General features: G+C 38.5%; 1 long non-coding RNA gene across 1 annotated transcript in view; it reads left to right on the forward strand.

Moving 5' to 3' along the window:
* LOC145536281 (uncharacterized) overlaps positions 1-1295 on the forward strand; it is a 41976-nt gene extending 40681 nt beyond the window's left edge. The window contains exon 5 of the long non-coding RNA XR_014075732.1: positions 656-1295. This is a non-coding gene — a long non-coding RNA (uncharacterized LOC145536281). The remainder of the gene's footprint in view (positions 1-655) is intronic.
* The last annotated feature ends 7963 nt before the right edge of the window (positions 1296-9258 follow it).

A 9258-nucleotide genomic window follows, 5' to 3' on the forward strand; every position in this document is an offset into this window, starting at 1 on the left:
ATTTTAGAGAGAACATTTTATTAGAATATTTAGAAACATTTGGGAGAGACTGATGGCAGGCAGATTATATAGGAGATTTATATCATCCAGGTGATTGAAACCCAAAACTAAGTTAGTAGAAATGGGAATTGATAGACCAGATTGGAGTTACTAATTACAGGTCTCTAGAAGAGATTCAAAATATATCAAGGAGGTAGAATCAACATAGATTGGATGTATAAATTTGAAACAAAGAACATCTCAAGGATGATCCTCAGGTTTCTGTCTTGGGCGACCAGATGATTCACTAAGATTGGTACTACAGGAGGAAATGATGGTTAAGTAATGATCCAAACTCTGATATCTCTGAAAACCGGAGAGAATTTAAGTATATTTTGCGAATTGTAAAAGTACCTCTCAGGAACAGCGATAATACAGCCTCAACTGTTAAAGATGACATGTATGTAAACTTAGTATTTTCAGAAAATTCCTAAGTAGATTGAGATAGAGATAATAGTGTTTTATTTTCATGCAATACAATGTTTATGCTGTTCTTTAATATTTCTTAGAACGTGGTTAGAAACAAAAAGGAAAGATAAAGATAACAACACCAAAACAGCTATACTACAGTAACCATAGTAATGTTTTTTGTTTCTTTCTTTGTTTCCTATTTCAGCCCAGTTCAACTCTGTAAAGAAAAAATGATGAATGGAAAAGAATAAGAGGGAAAGAAATGTGCCATAAGAGACATTTAGCAGACATTTTTTTAATGTGTCTGACATAGTTTTGCATACTTTCATAGCTTTATGAGTTTATTGCTATAATGGTGGCAGGAAGATACAGGTTCCAGGCACCACTAAGTAATGAGACAGTTTTGAGTTTTACTTAATACTTCCAAATTAAAATCTTTTCACAGTGTCTGTGCTCTTTCAATCCAGTGTAAAGAGTGCTCACATAAAAAGCCCTAGCAGTGGCAAAAGGAATCAAAACTTCCTGCATTCTTTTTCCATCTAGATGTCCTCTCTTTGGTTTGATCAAGTCAAGATGAAAGGCAGAATAGGTTGGCACTTGTTATCAGCCCATATAGCCACCTCACAGTGAAAACAGTGATGTCCAAAGTCTAGTAACTATGACTGGAAAGGGCTGGTTGTGCCTGAACTTCTGTACTTGATTGCATAAACCAGTAGCCTATATTTGGACAAAGTAACGAGAGAAAAGAGAAAATTGTAATCATTCATTTCATCTTGGTAGGATTTGGCTTATTGCTCCTGCATTCTGAATTAAATGGGTTTAAAAGACTGAAAGACATAGAAAAACTTCTCTTGCTACAGATGTTCTGCTTTCTTTGGCGGGGAGTAGGGTAGGGTGGGGTGGGGGGGTGGGCATCACACCACACAGCTCACAGGTACTCAGTACTCGGATTCCTGGACCAAGGATTGAATCCAGGCTACAACATTGAAAGACCAGAATCCTAACCAATAGGCCACCAGGGAACTGCCTCTGCTGCTATTCTTAAACAGTGAAAGACTGCTCCTAATACACGAGAGGGTATTGGTGGGAAGGAGAAAAACAGATATTGTGGAATAACTAGGTTCTTATGAGCTAGAACTAAGGATTAAGAAGTTGTTGACTGTGGTCACATGAGCTTTATTGGCATATCAAAGGAAAAAATGAAAAAAAAAAGATTGCTTTATAAAATGTATTTTTTGGAGACCATGTTGGTAGGTAAGTTTGAAAAGGACTCCTTGGGGTAAAGTCAGACACTAAGATAGTATTTACTAAATTATCATTTCAAGGCCTAGATACCTAGTCATCAAATATATTTTTAGTTACCTGTTTAATTCACAATTTTCTGACACAGTGCTCAATAGTGAGAAGTATAAATCCCACACTCTGGGACTGGATAATAAAACAATCCAAGGGGATTTTTTTCCTGATCCCATATTGCATTCGTCTCATACCTAGAAGGACAAGGGCTCATTTCACTTTAAATTTTTCTTTTTCCCTGCCACAGCCTCATCACAGATGGTTTTCATACAAATGTGTGATCTGTTTGTGATTTACCTCAATTACTGTTTCTACCTTTCATTTCCTAGAGTATTTTGCAGAATCCTAAACTATTTTGATTCCAAAGCGGGTTAGTTATATATCAGTACAAAATCAAAGGCTCACCAATCAGAAAGCTAGGAATGAAATAGGTGTCTGTCTGTGATGGCATTATAGTGATTTGGGGCCAGACCCGGTGGTAAGGCAGTGACAGAAGATGTGCACCGCTGTCGCTTTGCATGGAAGCAGGAAGGTACAGGAAGAAGCAATAATGCCTTAAGAGGAGTATAACAGAAAGGGAAAGAATAAGAAATAAAGCTGAACTTATAGAAATAGCTTCTAATTTACTTTGCATTATATCTAAAAGCTCTCGAGTACCATCTGACCTTTCTACCAGGAGAAGCAGTAAACAAAATGTATAAATAATTTGTATTTTGTATGTGTTTTGTACCCCAAATATGGAACTCGGCCTATTTGAGAATGAGCATTCCTAACTGCAGCATCAGTGAATTCACAATCAACTGGACTATCAACTCCTTTCGACAGAATCTATTTGTTTCAAAGTCATGTTATTTGCCCTTGTAAGAAGCAAGATAAACAGAGTAGTTTCAAAGAAAGTTGTGAGATAGTTCGGCTTTAAGAATTTGACTTTGACACGTTCGAGAAGTAAAACCGGGGGTGGGGGTGGGGGCAGGGATGTTTATCCTATTAAAAATAAACAGAATCAATAACTAATTTATTCAACAAGCACTTATTGAATACCTTCCATGTGCCATTTGGTGATGGGCTACATACTAGACGTGTTAAAAATGAGAAGCAGGCGGGATACATTTCAGTCCAGGAGAGGAAGAAGGTGATTCCATGACAGAATAGCAGGTGAGATTTTAGGTCAAATGTAGCCTTTAAGTATCTCTCATATTCTACCAGGTAGGTGACTATTAATACTTCCATAAAGACCAGCCCTACCCGACACAGGAGGAAATAGAGGCCCTGAAATACAGTCCTATTTTTCCTCCTATTCCTAGATAATGAAGACAATGAAAACATAATTTTAATTGAAAAGATGGGAATGAGTAAAAGCTTGCATGCTTCTAAAAATTTCTGCAGTTCTTGGCCTTTCCGTATTCTTATGATGAAGCCCACAGTGGAACCATTAGCTTTTACTTTACTTTTTAAAAATAGACTTTATTTTTTAGAGCAGTTTTAGGTTCACAGCAAAATTGAGGAGAAAGTATGGGGAGTTCCCATAAACACACTAGCCCCACACATGCATAGCCTTGCCTACTATCAACATCCTCCACCAGGGTGGTATATTTATTACAAATGAGGAACCTACATCAGTACATCATGATCACCCAAAGACCATTACTTCTGTTAGCTTCACTCTTGGTGCCGTACACCCCGTAGTGTCAGTCACTCAATCGTGTCCAACTCTTTGTGACCCCATGGACTGCAGCCCGCCAGTCTCCTCTGTCCATCGGATTTTCCAGGCAAGAATACTGGAGTGGGTGGCCATTCCTTTCTCCAGGGGATCTTCCTGACCCGGGGATCGAACCTGAGTCTTGTGCACTGCAGGCAGATTCTTTACCATCTGAGTCACCAGGGAAGCTATATGCAGGGAAGCTATACCAGGGAAAACACAACAGGGAAGTGCATTTTACGTGTTTTGACAAATAGATAATAACATGGATCCACCATTATAGTATCAAGCAGAATAGTTTCACTGCCCTAAACATCTTTTCTGCTCTGCCTATTCATCCCTCCCTCCACCCTTACACCTGGCAACCACTGCTCTTTTTACCGTCTACATACTTTTGCCTTTTCTACAATGTCACAGAGTTGGAATCAAACAGTATGTGTTCTTTTTAGATTGGTTTCCTTTTATCAGTAATATCCCTGATAGCTTAAGTGGTAATGAACCCACCTGCAATGCAGGAGACACAGGTTTGATCCCTGGGTTGGGAAGATCCCCTGGAGAAGGAAATGGCAACCCACTCCAGTATTCTTGCCTGGGGAATTCCATGGAGAAGAAAGCCTGGCAGGCTAAAGTCCATAGGATACCAAAGAGTTGGACCCAACTAAGCATGCATGCAGTATACATTTAAGATTCTTCCAGTCTTTTCATGGCTTAATAGCTCATTTCTTCTTAGCACTAAATAACACGCTATAATAGCAAATGATGACACCTACCAGAATTATCCTGAAATTTAAAAAAACTAAAGTGTTGACTAGGAAATGGAACAGCAGGAATTCTTATATACTGCCGAAGGAAGTGTAAATTGGTACAACCACTTTGGAAAACTGCTTCTCTATCTTGATTAAAGCTGAATATATGCTTAACTTATGACCCAGAAATTCCATACCAACAGAAATACATACATAGATTCACCAGTAGGATGTACAAGAAATTTCACAGCAGCATCATATGAGAACCAGCAAGGAAATGTTTATCAACAGGAGAATGGATACATAAAGTATATTCAGTTAATTCAATGCTTCACAGCTATGAAAACGAACAAACAACTACCACAGGCAGCAATGTGGAGGAAACTCACCAACACCATGTTGAGTGAAAGCTGTCAGACACAAAAGGTACACACTCTTTGATTACAGTTATGTAAAGTTCAAAAACACAAACCTAGTCTATGATAATAAATAGTGATTAACTTTGAGGAGGAGGAGGATAATGAATGAGAAGGCGAATGTTCTATTTGACTTGGGGGATGGTTACACAGGGATTTTTATTATTTTTGGTGGGCGTGGCGGGGGGGTTGTTAGTTTGCCACACCACGCACCTCGTGGGATCTCAGTTCCCTGACCAGGGATTGAACTCTAGCCGTGGCATTGAAAGCCCAGAATCCTAACCACTAGGCCACCAGGAAACTCCCACACGGATCTTTTCATGCTGTGAAAATTCATTGTGCTGTATGCTTGTGATGTGTATACTTTTTAGAATGCATATTGTTATATTTCAGTACAAACATTTATTAAAGAAATATAGAATGTCAGTTGGACGTACTGAGATCTAGAAAAGCTATATGGTTATCTATGACATGAAGCCTACATTTTTTTCCAACCTTCACTTATTGGGAATTAGTAGACTACACAAGTGGTTAATCTCATGAGCTAAGGACAACATTTTTATAGATAAGGTGGGATTGGGACTTTGGTGTGCCTGATTTCAAAGCCTATGCTCACAGCCACCATCCCGTACCACCTTCTATTAGAATCATATACTCTCTTCCTGACCTATTTATGCTAAACATCTGTGATGCTGCTGCTGCTGCTAAGTCACTTCACTCGTGTCCGACTCTGATCGACCCCATAGACTGGGCAGCCCACCAGGCTCCCCTGTCCCTGGGATTCTCTAGGCAGGAACACTGGAGTGGGTTGTCATCTCCTTCTCCAATGCATGAAAGTGAAAAGTGAAAGTGAAGACGCTCAGTCGTGTCCGACTCTTAGCGACCCCATGGACTGCAGCCTACCAGGCTCCTCCATCCATGGGATTGTCCAGGCAAGAGTACTGCAGTGGGTTGCCATTGCCTTCTCTGAAACATCTGTGGGTCTGTATATTTTCTTTTCCCATTTTATTTTATGACACAAAGGAATAGCGAAATGCTAAGTGTATCCTCAGTTATGTTTCATGACACCAAAATAAAGTTGAAAGACATTTGTTTGCTCTAAACAAGGCCAAATGAGTATCGTATGTATGTATGTATGTATTATTTTTTGTGTGTTGTGCTCATAAGCCTTGGGAATATGTATGTGGTATGTCATATCTTTCGAACAATTTTTCACTTGTTTCAAAATGCTTTTCATATTTTGCTTAGCATGTGACAACAGTCAACACTGAGCAGACAATCTCACTGAATTTTCTGTGTTGGACATTTAAGGGTTTTTTCCTCCCTCAGGATATATTGGGTTGGCCAAAAAGTTCATTCACGTTTTCTGTTACGATGTAATGGAGAAACTGCAAATGAATTTCTCTGTCAACCCAATACTAATTCAAGATCTTTCAGGGTCTGCAAGCCGTTTAATTTTTCCAATGTGCATTAACTTGTATGGAGATAGTAAATTGTATCTGTCACTGTTCATCTGTTGTCCAGTGATAACATTTGTTTAGTTCCCCAGGAGTGTGTTTTAATTCCCACCCCTGCCATCTTGACTAACTCTAATATTCATCCTTCTCTGGTTCTTAATAAACTGGTGAAACTGCAACCCCACCAGTCATTTATAGGACTGTAGCACCTCCCTATTAACCATTCATACACACTGAAATTCGGTCATTCATTTTCACTCTTAGCTTTCCACCTCTTAATCACTTGATAATCCATAGCTAAAGTAGCCCATGCTCACCCTCTAGTTACAAGTTTAATATGCAAGCATGGAAATATATGGGAATAGTACTGTTTTCATAGAAGCACTTTTTCCCCCTAGAGGTTAACTATTTAGATTGTCTATTGAATATCATAGATGATTCTTCTCTGACTATTTTTGCATTAAAGATAGCTTGTCCAGTATTCTAGCTTTGTTGATGTATTCATTATTTTTGCTTTAACTGGTTAAATGTAGTTGATATCGTTGAGCACGTATATTCATAAGCCAATTTATGGTATAAATGTTCAACTCATTTTTTAATATAGCAATAGTTTCAAAAACATCAGAATTTAATATACAAATCTCTATTTGTGATATAACTATCAGTTTTCTTCATTTAATGTTTTAGAGACTAGACTACAGAACTCTTTAAAGGGCAAAAACAAATAAAGCATTATTTCCAAAAGTAAGGTTGCAAAATTAATAATTAACATGACAAGGTTGTTAAATGTTTGACATCCTTAACAATGTAAGGCATAGAGCTAGCCTAGAAGACCATTAAGTAAATATGACCTATATTATGGAGAAGAATATAGCCACATTCCGTTAGGTAGATACAGTAAACGAGGAAATCTTACTCTTTAAAAAGAAAATTACTGGAGTATAGTTGATTCACAATGCTGTGTTAATTTCTGCTGCACAGCAAAGTGACTCAGTTATATATATATATATATATATATATATACACATTGTCATATTCTTTTCCTTTATGGTTTATCACAGGATATTAAATATAGTTCACTGTGCTTTACAGTAAGACCTTGTTGTTTATCAAATCTTTATTAAGGAGTTTAGGTACTAATTACAGAACAGCTAACAACTGGCTAACAACTTTGAACTTGTTCCGAGTTAAAAACAATGACACACCCACATGCTCTCTCAGCCCCTTTCAATAACTTGCCTGTTTCAACACTTGGTAGCTTCAGACCAGAGTATTAGCTTTTACCTTTCTTTTTTACTTTTAGCAAGGTAATTGGAAAGGTGAAATTGATAGAAATATATACAATCCAGTGGTATTAATATTCCTGCGTTGCCTGTAGGATTAATAGTCTGACTTGTTTTTCTCATAGACATTTGGTTAAAAATCCAAATGAATGTTTTTTAATCAGTCCTGGGAGAGAAATATCTCATCACAACCTGTTGAGATTTATTTGTGAAAAATGTAATAAAATGCTTAAGGAACAAGGCAGAGACTTACAATACCAAGATTCTCACGAAAATGTATCTAGTCTATTGATGATCTCAAATTCCAGGTCTGAATTTTGAAACAAAATTTCCATGGCATTTTAGTTAAACTGCAATGAAAGAAAGTGATAACCCTATATGCGAGACAGAATAAGAGACACAGATGCATAGAACAATTTTATGGACTCTGAGGGAGAAGGTGAGGGTGGGACGTTCTGGGAGAATAGCATTGAAACATGTATATTATCATATGTGAAACAAAACACCATTCCATGTTCGATGCATGAGACAAGGGCTCAGGGCCGGGGCAATGGGATGACCCAGAGGGATGGGATGGGAAGGGAGGTGGGTGGGGGGTCCAGGAAGGGGAACACATGTAAACCCATGGCTGATTCATGTCAATGTATGGCAAAAACTATTACAATATTGTAAAGTAATTAGCCCCCAACTAAAATAAATAAATTTATTAAAAAAAAATAAAATAAAAATAAAAGAAAGAAAGTGAAAGTGAAAGTCGCTCAGGACTGTCTGACTCTTGTGAATCCATGGACTCTACAGTCCATTGGATCCTCCAGGCCAGAATACTGGAGTGGGTAGTCGCTCCCTTCTCCATCGGATCTACAGTCCGTGGAATTCTCCAGGCCAGAATTCTGGAGTGCATAGCCTTTCCATTCTCCAGGGGATCTTCCCAACCCAGGCATCGAACCCAGATCTCCCACATTGCAAGCAGATTCTCTACCAGCTGAGCCACAAGGGAAGACCAAGAATAATGGGGCGGTAGCCTATCCCTTCTCCCACCCTTTGCGACCATATGGACTATACAGTTCATGGACGTCTCCAGGCCAGAATACTGGAGTGGGTAGCCTATCCCTTCTCCAGCAGATTTTGCCCACCCAGGAATCCAACCAGGCTCTGCTGCATTGCAGCCAGATTCTTTACCAGTGTAGCTATCAGGAAAGCCCCTTACGTGGCTTTTTTTGCTCTACACCAAATACAAAATGCTCTCATTTCCAAATCTCTGAACAATTCTTTGTGGTGACATCGAATAAATCAGAATCTTTTTAGTTTTTTTTACAGAAAAGAAAGTCAAATTTATTTAATTAAAAACTAGAATTAAACATTAGCAAATACACACACACACTCAAACACACACAAGAGCACTACGTATTGACTCACAGACGGGAAATGCAGTGGTCCAAGACCATATGGCTTGTCAGTTATAGGGAAAGAAATCCAAGCGGGAGGACGTGCGCGTGCGCGTGCGCACGCGCACGCGCACATGCACACGCACACGCACACGCGCACACACACACACACACGGCACAGGCACACAAAAAAGAACCCAGTATTTTTCAACAGTACACTCAATTTACTATAAACAGAAATTCAGAATTCGTTTTCAAAGCTTGCTTTTTTAATTCAAAAGATGCCCATTTTGGGTGTAAACATACATATATTTTTCAGTGGTTTACTGTTGACTTATTTAAAAGATATTATTGTTATTACATGCAACTGTTTCCTGTATTTAGCACCTTTTCCTTTTATTTACATTAATGTCTCTAGGTTCCACCTACCAAATGTTTCTGGTTGGTAGAAAGACAGGTGCCTTATTCGCTGTGAAATTGAATGTAATGGTTTTAAACACTCGTCAGAAAATGTTTGATCACGAGT

Source organism: Giraffa tippelskirchi, chromosome X, assembly GCF_054371585.1.
Source record: "Giraffa tippelskirchi isolate mGirTip1 chromosome X, T2T-mGirTip1v1.2.pri, whole genome shotgun sequence".
NCBI classification, from domain to species: Eukaryota; Metazoa; Chordata; class Mammalia; order Artiodactyla; family Giraffidae; genus Giraffa; species Giraffa tippelskirchi.